At 50.5% G+C, this 19,755-nt stretch overlaps 1 protein-coding gene and 1 pseudogene across 1 annotated transcript in view; one reads left to right on the forward strand and one right to left on the reverse strand.

The window, feature by feature from the left end:
* slx4ip (SLX4 interacting protein) overlaps window positions 1-19,755 on the reverse strand; it is a 645,261-nt gene that overhangs the window by 513,782 nt on the left and 111,724 nt on the right. The window lies entirely within an intron of this gene.
* On the forward strand, window positions 10,711-10,829 carry LOC147121433 (5S ribosomal RNA; annotated as a pseudogene).

Below are 19,755 nucleotides of genomic sequence, written 5' to 3' on the forward strand. Positions count from 1 at the left end.
CACTCAGATTGGGGTCCATCCTTTATGTCAAGGGAACTCAAGGACTACCTCTCAGAACGGGGAATTGCTACAAGCAAAACAACACCATACCATCCCATCGGAAATGGACAGGTAGAGAGGTATAACGGTATCATCTGGAATTCCGTACGTCTCGCTTTAAGATCTCGGGGCCTACCAGACCAGCAATGGGAAACAGTGCTTCCGGATGCATTGCACTCTATACGGTCCCTGCTTTCTACAGCCACAAATACTACACCTCATGAGCGGTTCTTTGGATTCCAGCGTCGCTCATCTCATGGGACATCACTCCCGTCATGGCTAACTACTCCTGGACCTGTATTACTCCGAAGATACGTTCGGACGTCTAAAAATGACCCTCTTGTAGACGAGGTCGAACTAACCGATGCCAACCCCACCTATGCAAACATACGATATTCCGACGGCCGAGAATCTACCGTATCATTACGGGATCTGGCTCCCTGCCCACCAGGACCTAGTGGGACATCGGGTGATGGCATTTCACCAGGAAACTCTTGGGACCTATCGGGTACCCCTCTCCAGGATCCTGATCGGACACCAACTAGCTTGGTGCCGGTAGAACCCCGTGCTCAAGGTTGCGACCCTCCCAGTACCGCGCATGAAAGTACTGATCCGCCACAGACCAGCTCTGCACCTCCCTCTGAACAGAGGCAGTCCGACTTTGAACCTATTGGGGCTCGTACTCGAAGCCATGATCTCCCCGACCCTTCACAGGGCAATCCAGGCCACACAGACTCTGACCAATGGCCAACCGCATGTAAGCGGACCAGCGACCCTCTACGACGGGAATCCAAACGGGTGCGACTCTTCCTTGTTCGGCGGCTGCGGACCAAAAGGTAGACCACAGCCTCCTAATCCTGCAGGAGGGAAGAATGTGATAAAAATGATAACATCCGGGAAGTTATGTCATCACTTCCTGTGAACTATGAACTATGAACTATGTACATACCTCACTTCCTGTCATATGTCACTTCCTGTTGGACTGGTATAAATACTGGTCTGTTCAGTATTGTAAGAGGCTTCTACCAGAGGCATGGTAAAGACCTCTCTTGTGTATATAGTGTGTTTATAAGTTACTTAAAGCTTACTTTAAAGTTTCTTGATGGTAAGTCTCCTTTTTCTTACATCAGTCTGTATTTGGACAAGAGAGGAAAAAGAGTGTTCATTCAGTGCAGTATGATGGAACAAGCAAAACAAAGGGGAGCGACACCTTTGAGGAGGAAGAGGTGCACATACTGACGGTTGCAGGTGGTTCAAATGGCTACTGGGTGTCACCACTGGTGGAGGGACAATCAGTGCGGATGGAGGTGGACACAGGCGTGGCTGTGTCCCTTGTTTCAGACACTGTCTACAACAAAATGCTAAAGCATCTTACCCTTCAGCCAACAAACATTGTGCTAAAGACGTATACCGGCGAACCTGTGGCCATGAGAGGCGTCATTGAGGTGACAGTTAAATTGAACGGACAGACTGCAAAACTGCCACTATATGTGGTAAAGGGAAATTACCCATTGCTACTGGGACGCGCGTGGCTAGAGAAAATCACGCTGGACTGGCCTGCAGTCTGTAATGATATCAGCAAATAGAGATGGTATTTGCCTGTTTGATTATGATGCCTTACCAGCAAGTTTGCATGTATTGATTGCTTGTACCTGACCAGCAGAGGGCATGTGACCGAGACAAGCAAGGCAGTTTAGTTTAGTTTCAGTTTCGTTCTAGATGCATCACTAGCATCGTGTCTCCTGTAAAGCTGTATAAAGAGTTGAACAGACTTTAGATTAAAAGACATTCTCTTTCATAAATGTCTCGTCATTGAACCCACAAAGAAAGCAATACATGGTGTCAGAAGTGATTGAAAGAGATGAAGAGGAAAAATCTGAAGTTAAATCAGCTCTCCACAGATTAGCAAGCCAAAAGACAACATCGTTGCTTACCATTAGAGAATAGCTAACAAAGTGAAAAATGGAAGGTTTACTCCCACCGGCGAAGCTTCAGTTGACAGGTAATGTGGCTGAAAATTGGAGGAGATTCAAACAACGTTTGGAGTTGTATTTATCAGCAATCGAAGCTGACGAGAAAGGTGATAAAATGAAAGCGTCACTGTTCTTACATGTCGTGGGTGATGAAGCGCTGGAGGTGTATAATAACTTCACATTCGCTGCTGATGGAGACAAAATGAAGCTAGATAAAATAGTGGAACAGTTTGAGGCCTACTGCATACCTAAACATAATGTGACGTTTGAGAGGCACAGATTTTTGATATGTGTACAGAAAACGGGTGAGGCTATTGATCAGTATGTGACTGAACTGAGAAACAGAAGCAAATCGTGTGAATTTGGGGGACTGACAGACTCACTGATAAAAGACAGACTGGTGTGTGGTATTCCAGATAATGGTCTAAGGGAAAGACTGCTAAGAGAGCAAGATCTAGACCTGGGAAAAGCCATAGCACTGTGTAGGGCTACAGAGACTGTGAAGTTGCAGGCAAAGGAGCTGTTCAGTGATAGTAGCTGCAACGTGGATGCAGTGAGTAAGAACAGACACAAACCGTTTAACAAAAAGAGCGCCAATGTGAAAAAAGAGGCGTGGCCAGCGAACAAAAATGAAAGGGGCCATCGAAAGACATGTAGTCGATGCGGTACACAGCATCCACCAAAAAAGTGTCCAGCATATGGTAAAAAATGCAATAGTTGCAACAAAAACAACCATTATGCCCGTTGCTGCAAGAACCAAGTGCAACAAAGCAAGGTCCATGCAGTAGATGAAAGCGACATAGAGGAGTTCTATGTAGATGTTGTGTCTGAAAACAAAAAAGAAGAAAGAGACTGGATGTTGACACTAAAAGTGAATGACATACACATTCCATTTAAATTGGATACTGGAGCACAAGCTAATGTGATATCAGAGACTGATTTTAAGAAAATTAGACCCAGACCAAAGATACATGGAATAAAAGTGAAAGTGACAGGATACTCAGGTACTGATATACCAGTGAAAGGAAGATGCATTGTCAAAGTAACACACAAGGACAGAGAGCATACGCTAGCATTAATCGTGGTGCCAAAGGATGTGCAAGCCATACTAGGTTTAAAAGCCTGTGAGAGACTGAACCTGGTAAAGAGAGTCCTCATTGTGGAAAGCGAAGGAGAGGCAGTCAATGATGAACTGAATGTTGCGTACACACCGGGTAAGCTGATGTATACAGCAGACACGTTGTCCAGAGCTGTTGACCCAGGAGAGCCCGCAAACACAGTGAAAAGACTGATGTACAAGGCAAAAGACAGTGGAACTGACTTCTACCAGAGCATGCTTGTATACTGCACAACGCTGCTCGAGTGTGGTATGTCACCAGCCCAACTCCTTATGGGACGTATGCTAAGGTCAAACCTACCCATCCCGGAGAACCTCCTGAAAACAAAAGAGGGGGAGAAAGTGAGGAAGTTCAAAGAACAACAGAAAGAAAAGCAAAAGTACTACTATGACAGAGGAACACAAAACCTACCTGAACTCCACACTGGTGACCAAGCAAGGTTGAAAGACAAAACAAACACATGGACTCAGAAGGGAACTGTCCTGAGTGAAGTTCAACCAAGATCATACACCATTCAGACAGATGAGGGTGCTGTTCTGAAAAGAAATCGTCGAGATCTTCTCATGGGACCAGCCACAGCAGGTCAAGAGACTGATACTGTTGAACAACCTGATCACACAGCTGAGAACCAATCATCTGAGGCAACAACTCAGATTCAAGGACAATCAATCAGAAAATCCTCAAGACACGTGAAGCCTCCTGAGAGATTCATTGAGCAAATTTAAGGACTATTGTTATAGAAGGAAGTAATGTTATCTTATTCTTTCTTCAAGTTCTAGTGTATTGACATATTTCATGTGAACACACAAAGCAAGGTTAAAAAACCTTGATCATGATAATGATAATGTAAGTTCATTAAGTGTTACAGTTAAAATGCAGATTAATACAAAGAAAACATGTTGTTAGTTAAAAGTAAAACACTTTTGTTTTAAGAAAAGGAGATGTAATGACATCAGCAAATAGAGATGGTATTTGCCTGTTTGATTATGATGCCTTACCAGCAAGTTTGCATGTATTGATTGCGTGTGCCTGACCAGCAGAGGGCATGTGACCGAGACAGGCAAGGCAGTTTAGTTTAGTTTCAGTTTCGTTCTAGATGCATCACTAGCATCGTGTCTCCTGTAAAGCTGTATAAAGAGTTGAACAGACTTTAGATTAAAAGACATTCTCTTTCATAAATGTCTCGTCATTGAACCCACAAAGAAAGCAATACACAGTCCGCATGATGTCAAAAGGGGATTCAGGTCTGACTGCAGTGTTAAACAAACATGCAGAACTCTTCAATGGGGAACCTGGGAGCATGAAAAAGATCAGCGTGAGACTGGACATTAAACCTGACGGCAAGCCAAAGTTTCACAAAGCCCGACCTGTACCCTATGCAATTAGGCCAAAAGTTGAGGCTAACTTGGAGGCCTTAGTCGAGAATGGAGTCCTGGAGCCTGTGAGCGTGAGCAAATGGGCCACACCCATTGTTCCTGTCCTGAAAAAGGATGGATCTGTTCGAATCTGCGGGGATTTTAAAGTGACTATTAACCCGGTGCTGTCTGTGGAACAGTACCCTCTTCCCCTCATTGATGACCTTTTTACGGGCCTGGCCGGAGGGCAAAAGTTCAGCAAAATAGACTTACGCCAGGCTTATCTACAAATGCATGTCGATGACAAATCAAAGGAGCTGCTGACAATTGTGACACACAAGGAGCTATACAGGTACTGCCGCCTTCCGTTTGGAATTACGTCAGCCCCTGCTCTATTCCAAAGGGCAATGGATCAGATTTTGAGTGGACTGCCAGGAGTCCAGTGCTATCTGGACGACATCCTTGTCACTGGGACAAATGAGGAGGATCATCTTCTGAACTTGGATGCGACACTACAACGACTGAAAGAGTACAGACTCAGAGTTCGTAAAGACAAATGTGAATTCTTTCAGTCTTCAGTTGAGTACCTGGGGCATGTGATTGATGCTACTGGCCTGCATAAGGCACCGCCAAAGGTCAAGGCGATCGTGGAGGCCCCAGCACCCCAGAATGTGAGCCAGTTACGTTCATTTCTGGGGCTACTTAACTACTATGGGAAGTTTATTCCAGACTTAGCAACATTGCTGAAGCCGTTACATCAGTTGCTATGTCAAGGCAAAACATGGAAATGGACTGAACTGTGCAACGAAGCTTTCGCCCAAGCAAAGAAAGCATTGCTGAATTCGGAGGTCCTGACACACTTCGACCCAAAGCTACCCGTGCAGCTAGCATGTGATGCATCACCATATGGTGTGGGAGCAGTCATATCCCACATCATGCCTTCGGGTGATGAGAAACCTATCGCCTTCACATCACGCACCTTGAACAAGGCCGAGAGTAACTATGCGCAGATCGAGCGCGAGGCCTTGGGAATCGTTTTTGGAATTGGAAAATTTCATCAGTACCTGTTTGGGAGAAGGTTCACACTCCTGACGGACCACCGTCCATTGACTTCAATCTTCAGGCCCCACACCGGAATTCCGTCTCTCGCTGCAAGCAGGATGCAAAGGTGGGCTTTACTGTTGTCAGGACACACATACGACATCAAATATCGCAAATCAGACTTGCACGGCAACGCAGACGGTCTCTCGAGGCTACCCTTGCCTGTTACTCCCCCAGAGCCTCGTCAGATAGACATCATCTACTTTAGACAAGTGGAGGGAGCACCTGTCACTGCAGTTCAGGTACGAAGGTACACCCGCAACGATCCAGTCCTGTCTGAGGTAATGGACGATGTCATTCGAGGGAGAGCGATAGGAGATTCTCCTAGTTTGAAAACTTACGTTTCAAAAAGAAATGAGCTCTCCGTCCAGGCAGGTTGTCTTCTTTGGGGACGCCGTGTCATCATTCTGCCACCCCTGAGGGAACCTATACTGCAACAACTTCATACAGGCCACAGTGGGATGGTTCGGATGAAGGCAATGGCAAGAAGCTACTTCTGGTGGCCAGGTCTCGATGGGAATATTGAGGAGAAAGCCAAAACATGTTCCCCATGTCAAAGGGTCCGGAATGTTCCACAGCTGGCAACCCTACGCCCCTGGGATTGGCCTGCAGAAGTGTGGTAGCGAGTACATGTGGATTTCGCCGGTCCTTTCGAAGGGAAGATGTTTATGGTGGTTGTGGACGCTCGTAGCAAGTGGCTGGAGGTCGCTGTGATGAGGTCTACCACGGCAGAGAAAACAATTGAGAAACTTGGTGAGATGTTCAGCCGTTATGGCTCACCAGAACAACTCATAAGTGACAACGGTCCACAATTTGTATCACAGGAGTTTGCAACCTTCCTGCATGTGAATGGTGTCCAACACATCAGGTCTGCGCCCGATCATCCCTCTACTAACGGCCAGGCAGAAAGGTTTGTGCAAACTTTGAAGCACGCCTTGAAGGCATCGCAAGGTCAGGGCTCAATCCACCAACGTCTGAACAGCTTCCTGTTGTCCTACAGGAACGAGCCGCATGCCACAACCAAAACTTCCCCCGCTTCGCTCATGATGAAGAGGCAGTTGCGGACAAGTTTTGACTTACTCAAACCTCCAAGGGCAGAACAGGTTGTCCATTGTCAACAACAAGCTCAAGTTGAAAAGAGAGAGAAAAGAGCCAAGGAGAGACGGTTTCATCTGGGAGAGCACGTCCTAGCTCGAAACTACAACACTGGACCGAAATGGGTCCCTGCTACGGTGATCGCGCAGACAGGCCCTGTGTCTTACACGGTTGAGACTGCTGAGGATGTCATCTGGAGAAGACACACAGATCAACTGTTGCTCGGAGCAGAGACAGCCACAGAGGCTCCAATGGCTGGTTGGCCTGAACTGTTTCTGGATGATACCGCAAACCAGCATCCTTTGCCACAGTGCTCTTCTCCAACACAGGAAGTCAAAGAGACTGTTCCACCTGTGCAAACTCCTGACTTTCAACTGACACAGGCACCTTCTCCATCCAGGCCTGTGTCAATGCCTACTGCTGTGGAAGCCAGCGATGACCGCCGGTATCCTGTCAGAGAGCGGCGGCCTCCAAGACACTTGGATCTGTAAGCTTAGTGACTTACCCACAAGACTGGGGCAGAATAAACCCTAGGGTAAAGTCAGGGTTTGAGGCAGTCTGCCTCTACCCTAGGTTCGTTGAGTGCTTTGAAAGTAACTTACCTGTTGAGGAATAATGTGGACCTTCCATTTAAGAGAGGAGGAAATGTTATGTATTGTGTGTTCTATTGTGTGTTCGCCTCCCACCTGTGGTGGCGCTGTCACAGGAGATAAATGGTTGGGTGTTCTCTGTTAAGTTTTAGCTCTCTTTGTTCGGAGCTTTCCAGAACTTCCTTTCCTTCCAATAAAGCACTTCATGTTTGAATCTCTGAGTTCTGAGTCCTAAATTGTGTCTAGGTAGAAAGGTACCGACACAACAATAATCACCAGCAGAGCATCATGACAGACAGGGGAACCCTCCAACCCCCAAGATCCTGCATTTCTATAGCTCTTTTCATGACTTCATAGGAACATAGGAACAGGAGTAGGCCATTTAACCACATGAACCTGTTCCGCCATTCAATAAGATCATGCCTCATCTGTGAGCTAACACCATATACCCACCTTTGCCCCATATCCCTTAATACATTTGGTTAACAAAAATCTTTTAAATTGACAATTGACCTAGCATCAACTGCCATTTGCTGAAGAGAGTTCCAAACTCCTGCCACCCTTTGCATGTAGAAGTGTTTCCTAACTTCACCCCTGAAAGGTCTGGCTCTAACTTTTAGGTTGTGTCCCCCGAGTCCTAGTCTCCACAAGCAGTGGAAATAGTTTCTCTCTACCCTATCTGTTCCCTTTAATATCTTGAAAACTCTGATCAAATCACCCCTTAACCTTCTAAATTCGAGGGATTACAACCCTAGTTTGTGTAACCTCTCCTCGTAATTTAACCCCTCGAGTCCGGGTATCATTCTGGTAAACCTACGCTGCACTCTCTCCAACGCCAATATATCCTTCCTAAGGTGTGGAGCCCAGAACTGCTCACAGTACTCCAGGTGTGGTCTAACCAGGGCTTTGTACAGCTGCAGCATAACTTCTACCCCATAACTTCAGGATGTCCCAAAGCACTTTACAGCCAGTGAAATACTTTTGAAGTGTAGTCACTGTTGTAATGTAAGGGTGGATGTATTTACACCATAGCAACGCTGGTTGCAAGAGCATCTGTTGCATCCAGGTGGCATCTTTTCAGGGCAGCTCCACATCTGGGCACTCCAGCCAGTTTCCACAAAGGAGTGAGCCTGTGCTTAAAAATGGGCATGTGGCTCCAGCTGTTGTAGGGACTTATGGGGGGAGAAATTCAGTATCGCCCCGTTTGTCGACGGTAACTTTTGAAAGCTGGGAAACATAACACCAGGCGATAATGATCCCCAGCTTTTAACAAATTGGGTTTTTGCACTCCAGAAAGGAAGTGGAGCACTAAATCAAGCGCTCCACTTCCTTCCTGGAGCTCAAGGGACAGCAGGCGTGGCAGTAGTTGAGCAGCACTGCCGCGTTGGAAGGCTCCTTCACTCCCTTAAAGGGAAGGGCCATTGCTGCAGGCTCTGCAAGGAAAAAACTTACCTGGTCCCCGACGGCAGCTGCGATCCAGCCCGATCAGCCCGATGCACTGCAACGGAGTGCCGGGCTGATCGATCGCTGGCGAAGAAAAAGGAAAAAAAAGGGAAAGATCATTTCAGAATTTTTTTTTTACTTACCTCGGCCACCTCGCCTTTAAGTATCGCCCCTGAAGCGCCCGGCTTCCCGTTGAATGCCTCCTGCAGCTGCCGGTGTTGTCGCCCGCCGCTGCTGCAGGGGGCGGAACCTAAGTTCGGGTCCGGGACACTACCGGGGCGCTGTGCAGCCGGATGACGTCAGAATCTCCAGGCGCAGGAGATCGTGGCGCTAAGGGTTACCGCCGCTGCAAACCGCCAGATGAATTTCACAGGCGGCGGTAACATCGCCACGCCTGGCCGAAAGTCATTAGCGACTCCTGTTATCACCCCCCGGAGGCGATAACGGGAGGTGCTAAGGTGGCCAATTTTGTTCCTGCACACAGCAGATTATGGTCACAGTGATCCCAGGAGGAGCACAGTGCCTCACCCCTTCTCGCCAACATGTCATCACAATTGTAGATTAAGAAGTTGATCAAGAAAACCTGATGCAGTCACCAAAGGGAAAAACATATGTAAGAAATGGTTAAGCAGTTTTCTGTAGGAACCTAAATACTTCATGAAACATCGATTTCCCCTCCATTTGATGTTTGAATGCCATTTGGAAGTGGGAGGTGGGGAATAAAGGCTAGTGTAGGGATCACATCTATCAAAGAAGGTTCACTAGGCTAATTCCTGGGATGGGGGGATTGTCCTATGAGGACAGATTGAGTAGACTAGGCCTATATTCCCTAGAGTTTAGATGAATGAGAGGTGACCTCATTGAAACGTATAAAATTCTTAAGGGGCTTGACAGGGTAGATGCTGGGAGGATGTTTCCCCTGTTTGGGGAGTCTAAAACTAGGGTTCAAAGTCTCAGAATAAGGAACCATTTAGGACTGAGATGAGGAGAAATTTCTTCACTCAAAGGGTGGTGAATCTTTGGAATTTTCTACCCAGAGGGCTGTGGATGCTGAGTCATTGAGTATATTCAATTCAGAGATCGATAGATTTTTGGATACTAAGGGAAACAAGGGATATGGGGATAGTGCGGAAAGGTGGAGTTTTTAAAAATTTGTTTATGGGATGTGGGCATCGCTGGCAAGGCCAGCATTTATTGCCCAACCCTAGTTGCCCTTGAGAAGGTGGTGGTGAGCCGCCTTCTTGAACCGCTGCAGTCCGTGTGGTGAAGGTACTCCCACAGTGCTGCTAGGGAGGGAGTTCCAGGATTTTGACCCAGCGACGCTGAAGGATCGGCGATATACTTCTAAGTCAGGATGGTGTGTGACTTGGAGGGAAACTTGGAGGTGGCGGTGTTCCCATGCACCTGCTGCCCTTGTCCTTTTAGGTGGAAGAGGTCACGGGTTTGGGAGGTGCTGCTGAAGAAGACGTGGCAAGTTGCTGCAGTGCATCTAGTAGATGGTACACACTGCAGCCACGGTACGCCGGTGGTGGAGGGAGGGAATGTTTAAGGTGGTGGATGGGGTCCCGATCAAATGGGCTGCTTTGTCCTGGATGGTGTCGAGCTTCTTGAGTGTTGTTGGAGCTGCATTCATCCAGGCAAGTGGACTGTATTCTATCACACTCCTTACTTGTGCCTTGTAGATAGTGGAAAAACTTTGGGGAGTCAGGAGGTGAGACACTTGCTGCAGAATACCTAGCCTCTGACCTACCTTTGTTGCCACAGTATTTATGTGGCTGGTCCAGTTAAGTTTCTGGTCAATGGTGACCCCCAGGATGTTGATGGTGGGGGATTCGGCGATGGTAATATCGTTGACTGTCAAGGGGAGGTGGTTAGTGTTGTGTATGTACCTTTAAGAGAAGAACTGATTCTATACTGCAGTACCGGCAGTGACCACCCCTGTATATAAAGCCATAGCAGGCTTCTGTATTTCAGTCTTAAGTTACCCTCTGTTCAGGCCTACGGCCACACTAGTCTGAAAACGCCCGATCTTGTCTGATCTCGGAAACTAAGCAGAGTCAGGCCTGGTTAGTACTTGGATGGGAGACTGCCTGGGAATACCAGGTGCAGTAGGCTTAATAAAAGAGTACCCTCTGTTCAGTAAATACCTGTTATTATTGTTCTCCTGCAGTCCGTGTATTATTTATACTCGGACACTACATTGGCGACGAACAGGTTCAAACTCACCTGCAGTACTGCATCACCTCACGGGGATCTTTCCCTGAGAAGAAGCTTTTGGAGGTCGAAGTCAGAACAACGGGCGTCGACCGCGGGCAACCGCCCAAGGATTCATCGGAGTTCGGAGAGTTGCAGGAGAGGCTGTGGAGAGCTGGGCTTGGCTCCCCAGTCAAGGTGTTCCAGCAAATCGTGCTGGTAGCAGGTAGTGCGCTGATCCTTCTGGACTGCGGCGGGCTCGAGCTCGATCGAGCGGCTCTGCAAAGGGGCCGTGCAGCGTCGTCGGGAGGAAAAGAGAGAGAGAGAGGGTGGAGCGCACAGGGCGCGGTCGGTGCTCAAGAACCGGGCAGCGTAGCGAAAATAAAACAAGGGGAAGGAAAAATGAGACGCGCCGAAGCCGCGGGTCGCCGCCATTACCCTGCAGAACGCTAGGAGCAGCGTGGCAGCAAGGGGAAGAAGGAAAAGCGTGGGAGGTGCCATTTTATTCCATTGGGGAAGAAGAAAAAGCGCGGGAGGCGCCATTTTAATCCATTGGTGAAGAAGAAAAAGTGCGGGAGGCGCCATTTTAAATCACCCAAGATGCCGAAAAGTGGCAGTATCACTGCTTTCGACAACGAGGTAGAAGACTGGACCACGTATGTGGAAAGAATTGAAGTGTACTGCAAGGCAAATGAGGTGGCCGATGGAAAGAAGGCGTCGGTATTATTAAATTTGATGGGCGCGAGAACGTACGGCCTATTGTGGAATTTAATTCCCCCAGCTAAACCAATGGAGAAAAGTTTTGAAGAGATTGTTAATATCTTACAGGAACACCTAAACCCTACACCGCTGCTGATAGCAGAAAGATTCAAGTTCCATAAAAGAAACCAGCACAAAGATGAGAGCAATGCTGACTATCTTACGGAACTACGCAAGTTATCAAAGCACTGCCAGTTCGGAGCAGGACTGGCAGACACCTTACGGGATAAGTTTGTCTGCGGGCTCCAGAGTGAAGGAACCCAGAAGCGACTACTTTCGGAAAAGGACCTGACGCTAGAACAGGCTTTCAGCGTGGCAGTATCCTACAAAGCAGCAGCACGGGGAGCTGCGGAAATACAACAGAAACCACAAGAATACAGCGCTAACGAAATGGCGTATGGAGCAGAAAAGTGCTATCGCTGCGGCAGAACAACCCATGATCAGAAGGACTGCTGGTTTAAGGACAAAGTATGCAGGCAATGTGGGAAAATGGGACACATAGCAAGAGTCTGCAGGTCGGGAAAGAAAACCAACACTACAAGAACTACTAAGGAAAAGTAGAAGAAAGTAAAGAAATTGACAGACAGTAGTTCGGAATATCAGGAGAGTGATAAGGACTCCGGGAGCAGAAGACTAAGTTGTCTAAAGTTACACAACGTGATCGCAAAGGAGGATTACCGAACCATTTGGGTCACCCTCATGATAGCAGGGTCCCCAGTAAAGATGGAATTGGACACAGGATCAGCCCTAACTGTCATGAATCGACGAGACTATGAGCGGCTATTCTCACACATACCCTTGAAGGACACGTCCATTGTATTGAAGACATACACGGGGCAAAAAGTCTACCCCAGAGGAAAAATAAGGGTGCCAGTTGAATTTAATGGCAAGGAAACACAGAAACTGTATCTATCTATACTACCAGATGGAGGACCACCATTATTGGGACGTGAATGGATCCGAAAAATACAATTGGATTGGCATTCCATTCAGGCGCTAACTGTGACTGATAAAAAGGATGATGACGTCACACCTGGACAACTATCAAAAATTCTAACTGACGCGAAATAGGTGTTCCAACAAGGACTTGGGACTCTAAAAGGAGTAACGGCAGTGATAAAAATCGAAGATAACGCAAACCCAAAAATTTTTCAGGCCAGACCGGTACCTTACGCGATCCGCCCAGCCGTTGAAGCAGAGCTGGAGAGTCTGGAGCGTTCGGGTGTGCTGTCCAAGGTGGACTGGAGCGAGTGGGCCACACCCATCATTCCTGTAATGAAGAAATCATTGAGCAGCACGCCTGGGGAACCGAAGAAGGTTCGCATCTGTGGGGACTTCAAGGTGACTGTGAACCCAGTCCTGCACACAGTACAATATCCACTTCCACGGATAGAAGATATTTTCGCCTCACTATCTGGAGGGAAACGCTTTACAAAGATTGATCTGGCCCAAGCGTATCTACAAATGGAGGTGGAAGAAGCATCTAGGAAATACCTCACGATAAACACTCACAAAGGCCTTTACCAGTACAACCGACTGGTATTTGGGGTAGCATCGGCCCCAGCTATTTGGCAGAGGGCGATGGAACAAGTCCTGCAAAGGATCCCGGGGACCCAGTGTTATTTGGGCGACATCCTGGTTACGGGCGAAAATGACAGTGAACACCTTGCCAACCTGGAACAGGTGCTCACGAGATTGCAGGAATATGGGCTACGAGCCAACCGCCCCAAATGCGCGTTCTTCAGGAGACAAATCTCGTATTGTGGCCACATGATTGATGAGGAAGGGTTGCATAAGTCGCCGGACAAGATTGAGGCTGTAGTCAAGGCTCCAGCACCGGAAAATGTGTCGCAACTGAGGTCGTTCCTCGGGTTGGTGAACTACTACCATAAGTTCTTGCCAAATTTATCTACAATTCTGCACCCACTGAACGCCCTGCTGCAAACTGGAGTAACATGGAAATGGAGTGATGAGTGTAAGCGTGCCTTTCAGAAATGTAAATGCCTAATCACTTCAAAAGAAGTATTGGCCCACTACAATCCAAAACTACCGATTCGGTTAGCATGTGATGCGTCTCCCTACGGCATCGGAGCGGTGCTGTCACACAAATTCCTTGACGGTTCAGAGAGGCCAATAGCCTTTGCGTCGCACTCGTTAGCCTCAGCCGAGCGTAACTACGCCCAGATTGACAGGGAGGCCCTCAGCCTGGTGTGGGGGGTGAAGAAGTTCAATCACTATCTGCACGGGCAGAAATTCACCCTACTGACTGATCATCAGCCCCTGGTCTCCATTTTTAACCCAAAGAAGGGCGTTCCGGTGATGACGGCGCAACAGCTGCAAAGATGGTCACTTTTTCTAGGGGCACATCAGTACGACATAGAGTACAAGGATACGAAACAGCATGGAAACGCTGATGGGCTGTCGCGCCTACCGTTGCCTACAGTAGAGGAAGCACCTGCAGTGGACCCTATTGAGATATTCCATGTGACCATAGTCGAATGTCTACCTGTTACAAACTAAAGTATAGAGAAGGAAACTCGAAATGACCCAACACTCTCTCGGGTCTATGATTTGACGGTGAAGGGATGGCCAGCACATGGCGACTCACTGTTGCCAGCATTCTCGCCAAGGAGAGAACAGCTGTCAGTGTGCCGGGGGACCTTGATGTGTGGATCCCGAGTGGTAATTCCACCCAAGTTGAGTGCTCAATGAGCTTCATGAGGGTCATCTGGGAGGGGTAAAAATGAAGAGCCTAGCCAGGGCATTTGTGTGGTGGCCGGGAATCGATAAAGAAATCGAGGATGTGACCAAGAGATGCACAGGATGCCAGAAGGTCCAAAACGCTCCACCACAGGCCCCGCTACATCCATGGGAGTGGCCCTCTGCTGGTCCATTTATGGACTCAATGTTCCTAATCGCTGTGGACGCCCATTCGAAATGGCCAGAGGTCATCAAAATGTCCTCCACCACCACGGAGAAAACTATTGCAGTCCTACGGACCATCTTCACCAGGAATGGCTTGCCAGAACAGATTTGCTCCGACAATGGGCCACAGTTTGTGTCAGAGGATTTCCGGAGGTTTCTGAGGAATAATGGGGTGAAGCATTACACATCTGCCCCATATCATCCAGCCACAAATGGATTGGCTGAGAGGTTTGTTCAGACCTTTAAAAAGGCAATAAAGGCAATGCATAATGATGACATACCACTACAACACAAGGTGGATAATTTCTTGTTTGCTTACCGGAATGCGACACATGCAGTCACCAACCAAGCTCCAGCCATAATGTTCTTCAACCGAAGGCTAAGATGTCACCTGGATTTGCTCAAACCAAACATAAGACGAGATGTTGAGGATAAGCAATTCCAGCACATAAATGAGAAGCCAACCAGGAGCTTCAAGATAGGGCAACCAGTCTTGGCCCGCGACTACCGAACAGAAAAATGGCAGCCAGGAACGATATGCACACAGCAGGGACCACTAATGTACACAGTGGACGTTGGAGAGAGCATCGTGAGATGCCATGCTGACCAGATTCTAGAGTCACAGGAACAAGCCAAACCCATACCACAAGCAGGTGCACCTGGTAATCAACCCGAAGTACAGATTGCGTCTACCTCAGAAGCAGTGTTATTGGAAGCTGACGAACCAACCAATGACAATGAGCCAGAATCAACTCTGCCGCAAGAACAGGATACTCGAGAAAGGCGCTATCCAGTCAGGATCAGGAAGCCTCCTCAAAGACTGAACTTATAAATGATTATTTCAGTTGATGTATATAGTACAGGGAAAATTGTAATTGTAATTAGTTATTATTTAGTTGTTAAATGAATGTTATGTACTGTTTATCTAAAAGGGGAGGAATTGCTGTGTATGTACCTTTAAGAGAAGAACTGATTCTATACTGCAGTACCGGCAGTGACCACCCCTATATATAAAGCCATAGCAGGCTTCTGTATTTCAGTCTTAAGTTACCCTCTGTTCAGTTTGCACAGCATTGTTGGCTGTGCAGCTGCAAGCACGAGCAGAGGGAGCAGCCAGACTTTGGAGAGTGTATTAAAGTGGTGGACCCCTGACCAGGAAGAGGAGGAGAACGTTGGACCACCACCACCACCACCACCAACTCCACCATCATTACATCAACTGAGGTGCCTGGAGAGAGAGGACAGAGGAGGAGAAGGAGAAAGGAGGCCTACATCAACATCAACCAGGGGAGAGGCCTTTTCTATCACTGCCTTCCCAAATTGGCCTCCACTTCAGGAGAGGGAGAGAGGGGAGAGAAACCAACTGCTTGAAAGGAGGGAAGAAAACTTCATCCGGAACATCTACAAGTGGGTGTTATTTGGGGCACTCTCCCAAGACTTTGTATTTTAGGTGGGGGGAGAAAAGAAGAAGCAAGGCCGGATCATCAAGGGGTGTAGTGTGTGTGTGTGTGGCTCTTGTTAAAAGCTAGGCCACACACACCACTAATTAGCATCCCTTCTATTGCCTGCCCTGGGAGAGCTTGGAGCTGCCCAAGGCGAAGTCCTTAATTTAATTTAATTACATCGTTAAGACCTGTTGCAGGACTGAGCCTGGGCTTCTCCAGCTTTTCCAGGTGAAGACGTCTTCTCCCCCTGCCAGAAGACCACCACCACCAAAGACTTTTTCCATCAGAGAGTGCAACCCTGCCAACACCCACCCACCATCCTGAGTGGCAACACTGCCCTTTGCGGCCTCCCTCCTTCCCACCCCCCCCCACCTCTCTCTCTCTCTTGGTCTCTCTCTGCCTGTCTTTCTAAGGCACCTTAGTTTCATCTATTTTATTAATTGCCAATTGAGCAGAGGGGAGAGGGCCCCTCTCCCAATTTAAATCAATAAGGAGAGAGGTGTGTCCTCATTTTAATCAGCTCCCTCTGCTCAATAGAGGACAAAAAAAATATATATACACCGAGGCCATTAACACCTTCAGGCCTGTGACTTGGGGTGAGTGTAGCCCTTAAAAAAAGCACCCCAGAATGGCGACTGCGTCTTCGCCGGTGGCGGGGCCAGCCGGGACCTATGCGAGAGTGGTAGCCACAGCCACAGCTGCTCCCGCTGTTCCTGCTGCCCCGTCACCTTTTCGATTAATAACAAAAAAGCTTGGGGTGAAGAGCTACACTCACCCCACTATGACCATCGAGGCCTGCGTCAAGGCCATGGCTGGGGTTGTCGGCCCCTCAGCCATTGTCGCGGCCTCGAAAATGTATGGGAAGGCTGTGTTCTTCCTGGAGTCGGAGCGGGCGGTGTCCCTGGCTGTCGCCAAGGGGCTCACCGTGGGCGGGACCTTCCTGCCGGTGGATCCTCTCGAGGCCACCGCGCAGAGGATCATTATTTCCAACGTCCCGCCCTATGTTCCTGGTGAGCTCCTCCTTCCCCAATTGCGACAACTTGGGGAGGTGAGGTCGGGGATCACACCCATCCCGCTCGGCTTCCGGGAGGCCAGCCTTCGCCACGTCTTCTCCTTCCGGCGCCAGCTGTTTATCCAGCTGGCGCGGGAGGAGGACACTGACGGGGCGTTCGTCGCCCTCCACGAGGGGACCGCCTACCACGCCTTTTGGACGTCGGACGGTGTGAGGTGCCATGCCTGCAGGGAGGTGGGGCACATCAGGAGGAACTGCCCTGCCTCCAAGGCCGCCGGATCATCTCGTGCGGCCGAGGCTGGCGCCGCCGCCGCCGCCCTTCACCCCGGATCTGCCCGCGCGTCAAGTACGTCTGATGCGCGGTTGACGTCGGGGGCCGATGCCACCAAGGCCTCCGGCGGGGGGGAGGGAGCGTGTCCGGCCGGAAAGAAGGCACGGGGAAAAAAGAAGCACCTTAGGGCGGGTCCCCCCGTGGATGGCAAGCCCTTGCCCCTTGAGCCCCTTACACCCGCGCTCCTCGCGGAGTTGATCAGGGCAGATGTGAGCGGGAGGGGCCTCGTGCCCGAGCCTGTGGCCGCAACCGCCGCAGCGGTAATGCCAATACCTGTGGCCGGGCTCGGGCCCAAGGAACCCGACAAACCTGCTCCGCCGGAGGGAGTCGAGGAGGAGGCCTTTGCAGACATGGAGGTCTCCCTCGCTCCCTCCGTGCTAAAAAGAAGGCGCGACCCCCTGGATGAGGAGGAGGACCGGGAGGAGGAAGGTCCCTCCGAGCAGGGGGAGTCGTCGCCCGCTGCGGGTACTGCGCCCCCCCCCCAGCGCTGTCGTCATCACCAGCGATCGGCAGGGGTCGCCTGTCCCTCGGGAGGCTGAGGCAGATGTGTCTGTCCAGCACGTGCCTCCCGGGGATGGGGATGAGACCCTGCCCGTGGGGGGGGTTGCGGAACAACCCGCGGCAGTAATTGAAATTGACCTTTTATCGGTGCCGTTACCCCTCGCCGGGTCGGGCAGCCTGGGGGCTGGGTCGGGCGAGCTCGAGGATAATGAGCTCGCCCAATGCAACCCGGACGTCTCCCAGGGGATGCTCGTCCTGGTAGAGATTTTCATTCAAAACTCCCCGTCCGCTGGGTCGGAGGTTGGTGGCGGGGAGGAGGATGGCCCCCTGGCTGCGTCTCTGGTGCCAGGCGTACTGGAGGAGCTGGAAATTGTTCTCTCCCCAGTTTCTCCGGTCGTTCCGGCATCTGAGGCGGAGGGGAGCTCTGAACCGCCGCCGTCTTCTGGCCCGGCACCCCTAGAGGAGCCCAGGGAGAAATCCTCTGCCGCCGATCCTGGGGGTGGGATCCGGGCGGAGGCGGGGCTGGCTGGCGCGGCCGAGTCGTTCGCTTCGCACTGCGCGGCGGACGGGTCGGCCGCTGGTGATGACCCCCTGGAGGAGGATGGGGACTCGGTGATGGGCACGGAGGACGATTCGGACTCCAGCGCCGACGTGGCGATGGATGACCTCGTGCCCCTTGCCGAGTCTCCCCTCATTTCCGTAAGGGAACTCCGGGATTTTATGGCCACGTGCCTGGGTCAGCGCAATAAGGTCCGGCTGGCCCTCGACAGGTGGTCGGAGCTGGCGCTGCTCATCGATTCCGTCCGCGCCGCCGTTAAGATCATGGGCGCGGACGAGGGTGTGAACCCGCTCGAGCTGCGTCGGCTCACAACGTTTCTCACTGGGCTGCTGAGGAAGTGGCGGCTGACCAGCGGCTGTGCTTCCTCCCCCCGTTAGGTGTAGGTAGAGGTTGCACTATGCTTCTGACATGAAGATAACCATAGCCAGCCTCAACATCAACGGCAGCAGGGAGGCGCGCCGCAGATTCAATAACTTCTCGGTCCTTCGGGACGGGAAGTATGCGGTGTGCTTCCTGCAAGAAACCCACACCGTTCCGGGAGACGAAGCCACGTGGCTCCTGGAGTGGCAAGGAGGGGTCAGCATGAGTCACCTCTCCAACAATTCCAGCGGGGTGGCTATCTTGCTGGCCCCGCATTTTCAGCCGGAGATCTTGGGGGTCAAGGAGCACGTGCCGGGCCGCTTGCTCCAGGTCACTGTTCGCCTGGGGGGCGTGCCGCTCCATCTAGTGAACGTGTACGCCCCTCAGACCAGTGCGCAGCAAGTGCGCTTCTTCGAAGAAGTGTCCGCTCTCTTGGGCTCCATCGACGTGAGCGAGTGCGTCATCCTCGGGGGGGATTTTAACTGCACCCTCGAGGCGAGGGACCGTTCGGGTCCCCCGCGAAGCCCGGCGGCGATGGAGAAGTTGAGGGACCTGGTTGGGTCCTTCGACTTGGTGGACATCTGGCGAAATCTCCACCCCGACTCCAGCGCCTTCACTAGCGTGAGGTCTGGGGGAGGAAGGTCCAGAATCGACCGCCTCTACATTTCCTGGGCGTACGTCTCCTGCGTTCAGGCAGCTTCCATGCGGCTGGTGCCGTGCACGGACCACCACCTGGTGTGGGCGGAGCTCGCTCCGCTGCACGCGCGGGGGGGGGGTCCGTGTACTGGCATTTTAACAACCTGCTGCTGGAGGACGCACGGTTCCGGGATTCGTTTCGTCGATTCTGGGCCGACTGGAGAAGGAAGCAGGGGGGCTTCCCCTCCTTGAGGCTATGGTGGGATGTGGGCAAGGCTCACATCCGTCTCTTCTGTCAGGAGTACGCGAAGGGGTCGACC

This window comes from Somniosus microcephalus, chromosome 3, assembly GCF_052327205.1.
Source record: "Somniosus microcephalus isolate GS21.2 chromosome 3, FLI_Smic_1.0, whole genome shotgun sequence".
Taxonomy (NCBI): domain Eukaryota; kingdom Metazoa; phylum Chordata; class Chondrichthyes; order Squaliformes; family Somniosidae; genus Somniosus; species Somniosus microcephalus.